Genomic DNA, 7,849 nt, shown 5'->3' on the forward strand with positions numbered 1-7,849 from the left:
ATGTGGGGCTGCCTGTGCCTGCTCCAGACAGCTCTGCATTGGCTGCAAGTGCGTGCAGCAGGGAGCACCAGCCATGGGGTGGGTGAGGGGCCACTTTTTCCTGTGCTCAGCACCAGCTTCTTCCTTGCTGGTGAGCAGGGGGTTGGGGCTGTTCGCTGCACCCTGCCTGTACTGCAGGGCTTGGGGGACACTGGGAGGCCTGAATGACCCAGCTCAGGTTAGAGACAGATGATCATTAGGATCCAGCTGCCACCAACACTTCTGCCCTAGCTCAACAGCAGTGTGGCATAGTGAACACCCCGCTTTGCCTGAGGCCCTGCTGCTTGAGTGTGGCAGGATTCAGGAGCAGCTCCTGCTCTGCTGGAGACCCAGGTAGCTGACTATGGTGCATCACAAGAAGAACCCCTTCTTCACCTCTCTATGCCCTCTGCTAAAAGTTGCAAAAATCACAGCTCCATGGGTCAATTCTGGTCCATCAACTGTAGCTTGCCAACCCCTGGCTTATCTGTATTTTTAGATTCTGAAATACCTTTGAAAATCTGCTCCTTTAACATTTTTGAACATCTTACATGGTGGGCGCCTACACACAAATGCTGTGGGATAGGTTTACTCCAGAGTAATTTACTGTGGAGTAAACCCACCCTGGGCAAGCATTTACACATGTGGGTTTTTTGGAGTAGATGTGCTGCTCCTCGTAGCAGTCTGATCCCCCCCGCCATGCAGCCCTGCACCAGCCCTCTGCAGCAACCAGGGGGAGCTGGAGGCTCCAGCTGCAGCTGTCTGTGGCCAGCAGCCATCTTTGAAAGGCAGCCGCACTCCCTGCTCCCTGACCAACTGCCTTCCTGGCACTGCAGTGGCAGCACACAGTGGCTCTGTCACCAGAGCCTATGCCTACTGCACCATGGCTGCTCCAACCCCCAGGCCCTGGCTGCAGCATCTAGTATCCTGGGTTCCTGCTGGACACCCTGCTTGCCATGCTGGTCCACAACTGTGACCACCACCTGGTCCAGGTCAGTCTCGGCCCTGACGGCCCCCACACATGGTGCCGGTCACATAGCCTGACTTACTGTGGTGTGCCAGGCTTTCTACCACTGTGTTACTGCTGCTCAGACTTCATGCTGCTGCATGGATCCCAGCAGAGATGCTGAGAGGGTGCACTTGGATGCCACCACTGGTGCTGTCCACATGCTCCCAGACCTCCAGCTCCGCTGCCTGTGGGCCCATCCAGCCAGTCAGAACTGGTGGCTGGACATCGTCCAGACTACGTGGGATGTTGAGCAGTGGCTGGAGTTGTTTCAAATGACCTGGGACACCTTCCAGGATCTCCCCAAACAGCTCTGCCCACATCTAAAACAGTAGGCCACCACCATGAGGCCAACCCTCCCTGCAGACACCCAGCTAACTGTTGCCCTGATCAACCTGGCTGTGCCTGCCAGCCTCCACTGCCACCTCCTCAGCATAGGCAAGGCAACTTCCGAGAAGGTCATCCTAGAGGTGTGCCCTCCAGGACATGCATGACCCCCTGGAAGTGGTGGCAGGATTCCAAACTCTAGGCTTCCCCCTTGCACCAGGGAGCTGGATGCCCATCATCTGCCTACCCCACAGTGACTACCCCTACTACAGAGTGGGGCTTCCACTCAGTCATGCTCCAGGTCATCACTGACAACCGTGGTGCCTTCACCAACATGAGTGCTGGGTGGGTGGCCAGTGTCCACAATGCCTGCATATCCCACAGCTCTACCCTGCTAACCTGGGTGGAAAGTGGGAGCTTCACACCAGGGATGGCAAACCTCCAGCAGTCCTGCCCTTTCTCATTAGGGACCCTACCTATCTACTCCTCCTCATACAGCCCTACACTAGCTAGCTGGACCCACACCAAGCACACTTCAACTGGTGCTTGGGCTGGACCTGCATGCTGGTGGAGTCCACCTTTGGCTACCTGAAGGGATGCTGGCACACTATCACTGCCCACCTTGATGTTGCCAAGGTCAACATTCCGTGGGTCATCGTCACAGCCTGTGTGCTGAATAATATCTGTGAGGCCCAACTGGAGCTGTTTTGTGAGGCCTGGGTAGAAGAGGCACAGTGGGTGGAGGACCAGATGTGCCAACAGTGGCAGCAGTGACAGCAGTGACAGCAACAGGCTCCTCCTGCCAAGGCCTTGGGTAAGCCGCTCACTCACCAGTGGGGGCCAGGGCACTAGCTGGAAGAGGCCCTGGCTAACCACCTCCTCCTGCACTCCCTGGTGTAACCCACCTGGACAGCCATCAATGGATCCCAGCCCCACAGTTCACCCCCATGCTCCACGCTCACAGCAGATAGTTTTCAGAAAAGCACTTTATCCCCCTCCAGACCCTCTCCTCCCCACCCTACCCCATACAAGACCCTGTTCCCTCTCCCCACAGGGCCCCTCCATCACCAATAAAGCACCCTCTTCCCTATACAGACCCTGTACAGTGCTGTGTGTGCTCTCCTGGGGTGGGGGCAGGGGTGGGGTGCCTAAGGAGCAGAGCTCGGGGATAGGTGCCCAATAGTCTGGCCTCTGGCTGCACTCTCATGGGTACACATGCCATGACAAGGCCAGCAGACTAGGGGCTCACCCAGATGTGACAGCAGCTGCAGCTCAGCCAGCATGGGGGTTTCCCCCACTACAGCTAACATGCTGGGTTAGGAGGGCCCTCATGTAGCCCTGGCCCCACTGCAGGCAGCTCCTGTTCCAGGGCCATGTGGAGCCAGGGTGAGTGGTGGGGCTGGGCCCAGGAAGCGAGGCTGGCTGGTGGAGGTCCCAGCAGGCAGGGATGTGGCTGGGAGAAGGGCATGGGAAACATGAAGGCAACTGCCAAGACTAGGTTTTCATCGATTTCATAGACATTAGGGCTGGAAGGGACCTCACAAGATCATCGGGGCCAGCCCCCTGCCCAAGGGGCAGGAAGTCAGCTGGGGTCAAATGATCCCACCAAGGTAGGCATCCAAGTGTTTTCTGAAAGTGTCCAGAGTAGGTGCTTGCACCACCTCTGGGGAGAGTCTATCCCAGGCCCTGGGGACTTGGACAGTAAAGAAGTTTTTCCTGATGTCCAGCCTAAACCGGTCTCCCAGGAGTTTGTGACCATTGGACCTGGTCTTCCCTTCGGGTGCCCTGGTGAACAGACATTCTCCAAGTTCCTGATGCACACCCTTTATTTAGTTATAGGTTGCCAGCAAGTCATCCTTGAGCCTATGCTTTTCCAGGCTGAAGTGTCTCATGGCTCTTAGCCTCTCCTCATAAGGCATGTTCTCTTGTCCTCTAATCATGTGTGTGGCACTACTTAGGACCCTCTCAAGCTTCTCCACATCCTTTCCATATTGTGGAGCCCAGAATTGGATACAGTATTCCAGCTGTGGCCTCACCAAGGCCGAGTAAAGTGGGAAGATGACTTCCTGGGTCTTGTTTGAGATGCATCAGTAGAATTTTGTTTGCTTTGCTGGTTGCGGTGTCACATTGGCGGCTCATGTTCATCCTGTGGTCAATCATGATCCCCAAATCTCTTTCAGTCATGGTGCTAGAAAGCATAGCATTGCAAAGCCTATAAGAGAGATTTGGGTTTTTTCTCCTGAGGTACAGCACCTTGCATTTCTCCGTATTAAATGCCATCAGGTTTTGATCCACCCACCTTGTAAGCCTGTCAAGGTCAGCCTGGATTGACAGCCTATCCTCTAGGGTGACCACACTTCCCCATTGTTTGGTGTGGTCAGAGAACTTAGCCAGTTTGCTTATGACACCAAAGTCCAGATAATTTATAAATACATTGAAGAGTACAGGTCTGAGAATGGAGCCCTGGGGGACACCACTGGTCATCATGCACCATATTGATTTGGTTCCATCAACTATCAGTCTCTGGGTCCATCCACAGAGCAAGTTCCCTAGCCATCAGACAATAAGGTTGTTGAGGCCACAGTTCCCCAATTTTACCATGAGGACATCATGGGACACCAGGTCAAAGGCTTTCTTAAAGTCCAAATATATGATACTAATCTTTTCTCCTTTGTCCAGATGATGCATCACCTGGTCATAGAAGGAAATGAGATTGGTCAGGCAAGACCTATCCACAACAAAGCCATGTTGGCTATCTCTCAGAGTGTTGCCTTGTGTTAGCCTGCTGTTAATAGTTTCCTTGATGATTTTTTCCAGGATCATTCCTGGGAATGAGGTCAAACTGACTGGCATGTAGTTCCCTGGATCTTCCTTCCTCCCTTTCTTGAAGATAGGCACCACATTGTCTTTGAATTGTGTAGCCAGTCTGAGCTCAGTTTCAGTCTTGGCTTTTCTGGTTCATTCCCTACAGGTGTGGGCCAGTGCTGAATACTCCTCCTTGGTGGTGTTTCCTGGCTTTCATCCTTTATAAGCTTCTCTTTTTAGACACAGGAGGTTCATGAGTTCCCTATTGAGCCAAGGGGGTTGCCCAGTTCTTTTGTTACTTTTTCTACTGGCTGGAATGAACTTCCCTTGTGCTTCAAAGATCGCATCCTTGAGGAGCAACTGCTCATCATGGACTCTCCTCCCTGTCACATTATGGCCTCTCAGGGCCTCAACAATTAGCCTCCTAAGCTTGTGAAAGTTGGCTTTCCTAAAGTCCAGGACTTACACATTGCTGCCTGACTTGCAAGCTTTGCAGTGGATAGAGAAAGTGATCAACTCATGGTCACTGAATCCCAGCTTCCCTTCGATTCTCAGGTCACTCACTGGAGGGTCCCTGTGGTAGTACACCTTTGGGTGCTTGCCACTTTAAGGGCTGGAGGCAAACATCCAGGAGATGGCCATTTTGAAACCCAGTTTATATAGGGTGAGGCAGCAGTTTGCTGCTAGTGGCCAAGAGAGAAACATCATCCAGTTGAGCTATGGCTCAGGAACATCTTGGAGGTAAGGGTGAAGGTATGGGGATGGAGAAAGCCTCAGTGGTCCTGGACATGACTTGAAACTGTACCCTACTGGGATGAGGAGGCCTGGTGGGACTGCCGTTGGCAGGGCAGTACTGCTTAAATGCCAGGGCTGAGGAATCACTCAGTGAAAGGTGGGTAGGAGTCTCTAAACCCCAGCCTCCACCATCTGGTGAGTTTTTATCTAGAGCGGTGGTGGGCCAGGCACATCTAGGCAGGCATCTGAACCTATGGGGGTGGTGGGGATGGAGAATCCCAGGAAGCCCCAGCCCCAGTGAGGGGATGGTGGGGAGCCCCAGTGAGGGGAGTGGGGAGTCCCAGAGAGGGGGTGGTGAGGAACCCCAAAGAGAGGGGCAGAGAAGTGGCCCAGAGAGGGGCATGGGGCAAAGCCAAACTCAGTTCTGCGAACTGCCTGGCAATCATGCAGATGAGGGCATGAGAGAGGCCCAAAAAGCTGTGCACCTGATAGCCAAAGAGAGGAAAGAATCAAGCTTGATGGCCCTACAGGGTCGCTCAGGGAGCAAGGATGGGATGTGTGTGGCCCAAGAGGGGCGGTATGAAAGAAAGACCTTGGTGAGAACAGGGGGAGTGGAAGAGGCCCCTATGAGAGGGGGGCTGTATGCATGTGGCTTATAACTGGGTAGAATGAAAGAAGCCTAACTGTGGCTGTTTGGCCCATCTTTGATCCGGAGCAATGAAGAACTCTGATTACATCTTGGATGCTATCTGTGAGGAATGGGCCACAGTGTAGAGGAGGTACAAAGCCATGGATAGCACCCCCTGGCATTGGGGTAATGTAAGGGCAGCCTCATGAATACTATATCATATTAACATTCAAGTCATGGCAGATGAGTCAGGGCAGGCTGCCCTAGGCAGGTGGATGGGCCAACTTGTGATCTGGCCTCGAGTTTGCGCCCTGCCATAGTCCTCTTTGGCCAGTACAAAGTCCAGCAGTGCCTTGCCTCTTGTCAGCCCATAGACTTCTTGACACAAATAGAGATCATCAATGCATGTGAGGAAGCATTGTGACTGATTGGATTTGGCTAAATGCTATTCCCATGAGATGTCAGGGTAGTTGAAGTCACCCATGACAACCATGAACCAAGAGTGTGCATCCTCAGCCAGTTTCACAGTGAATTCATGATCAAGTTCTTGATCCTGATTAGGAGGTCTGTAGAAGATTCCTACCATTATATCCCCTTCACCATGTTCCCCACATATTCTAACCCTGAGGGTCTCAAGTCTCCCTTCTTGGTTGCCAATCTCTGCCTGTAGGGATGTGTTCCTGCACATAGAGAGCTACACCCCTGCATTTTCTTGCAACACAATCTCTCCTGTACAAGGTATAGCCATCTATGCCTGTGGTCCAGTCATAGGTTGAGTCCCACTCGGTCTCTGTTATCCCTATGAGATCAAAGTCATTTCTGTTTAGCAGAAGGGTCAGTTCTTTCTGTTTGTTGCCCTAGCTCCTGGCATTTCTGTATAGGCAAGTGAGCCTGCCATCAAAGGCCTTATGCTTTCCTGGACTGCTAGAAAAGCCCTGTCCCTGGGCAGGGTAGGAGTGAGTTTCCTTGTGCAGCCTGACCTTCTGATTTAGTGGTTGACACTTGGTGGGCTTGCACCAGTGGTTATCCACCCATCCCCAGCAAACTTAGTTTAAAGCCCAGTCAAGCAGGTCAGCCCTTCTGGCTGAGAAGAGCTTCTTCCCCATTTGAGTGAGGTGGAGGCTGTCTCTTCCTAACAAATTGCTCACTCTCTCTTTTAAGTGTGGTCTGTGGCTATAGAAGCCAAAGCCTTCACGATGGCACCAGTGCCTCAGCCTTCATGATGGCACCAGTGCCACAGTCTTCTGTTAACTTCTACAATTCTTCTTTCCCTCCTATGCCTGTGACCCATAACGAGAAGTTTAAGGAAAAACCACAACAAAACCCTGTAGCAGGTAGTTACAATATCATCCTCTAACCTTGAAGACAGAGAACTTCTGAAATTCTGGTTTTTCCCTAATAATAACTCTGCACATTCATGCTACCCAAATAACCATCCAGTCATTTTTTGACTCCTGAAAAGCTCCAACTCCAGTGATAACCTATGCACCCCCAACCTTCTGACACCCTGTCCGAGAGCCCTGTAGTCATTCATGACCTGGCTGAGATTGCTCCAAGCTGTCATTCATGCCCACATGGATAAAGAACATAGGGTAGTGGTCTGAGGGTCAGATAAGTTTCAGCATCCTATCAGTTACATCCTGGATATGGGCCCTTGGGAGCACCAGACCTCATGGGCTAAGGGGCTGGGGTAGCAGATCGCTCCTTCTGTCTCCCTTAAGAGGGAGTCTCCCACAATGACCACTATGTGTTTCCTCTTAGGGGTGGCTGCTGATTGCCTTTCTTTCTCAGGTGCAGGAGCTGGTGGCTCTGCTGGCTCTACTGGTGCTGCGAAGTGTTTGTACCTGTTGTAAAGATCCAGGGAGTGGTGACTCTGGTGCAGCATGCCTTGGGACTGGAGACAACCTTCATCCAAGCAACCCCTGGCTGGACATTATGGGAGCTCTTCTTGTCCACCCTTGTCCTGCCAGCCAATCTTGCTCTTCCCTGTTCTTTCTTCAGATGAAGAGCCTGGCAGTAAGTGTTGATTTCCTCTGCCATCCCTGATGGCAGGCAGCCTCTGCACCATGGCTTGGAGCTCCCCTATCTGGTACTCCAGAAACTCCAATGCAGAGCAAACCTCACAAGGGGAGGTGTCATTGCTCCTGATCTCATGTGCTTGCAGAGGTGCCAGGCAGCCCCCACAGCTGAGAGCCAGGGGCCTAATCCAAGTGGAGGCCAGAACCATGGATTCCATCTGGGTGGAGGCCTCAGAGGTACTGGGGGTAGGGGGGAGACAGCCACAGAGGGGATCTTCAGGATGTAGTGCATCACCACCATGGTACAGGGGA

Source organism: Gavialis gangeticus, unplaced genomic scaffold, assembly GCF_001723915.1.
Source record: "Gavialis gangeticus isolate Ggan-Ray unplaced genomic scaffold, GavGan_comp1, whole genome shotgun sequence".
NCBI lineage: Eukaryota > Metazoa > Chordata > Crocodylia > Gavialidae > Gavialis > Gavialis gangeticus.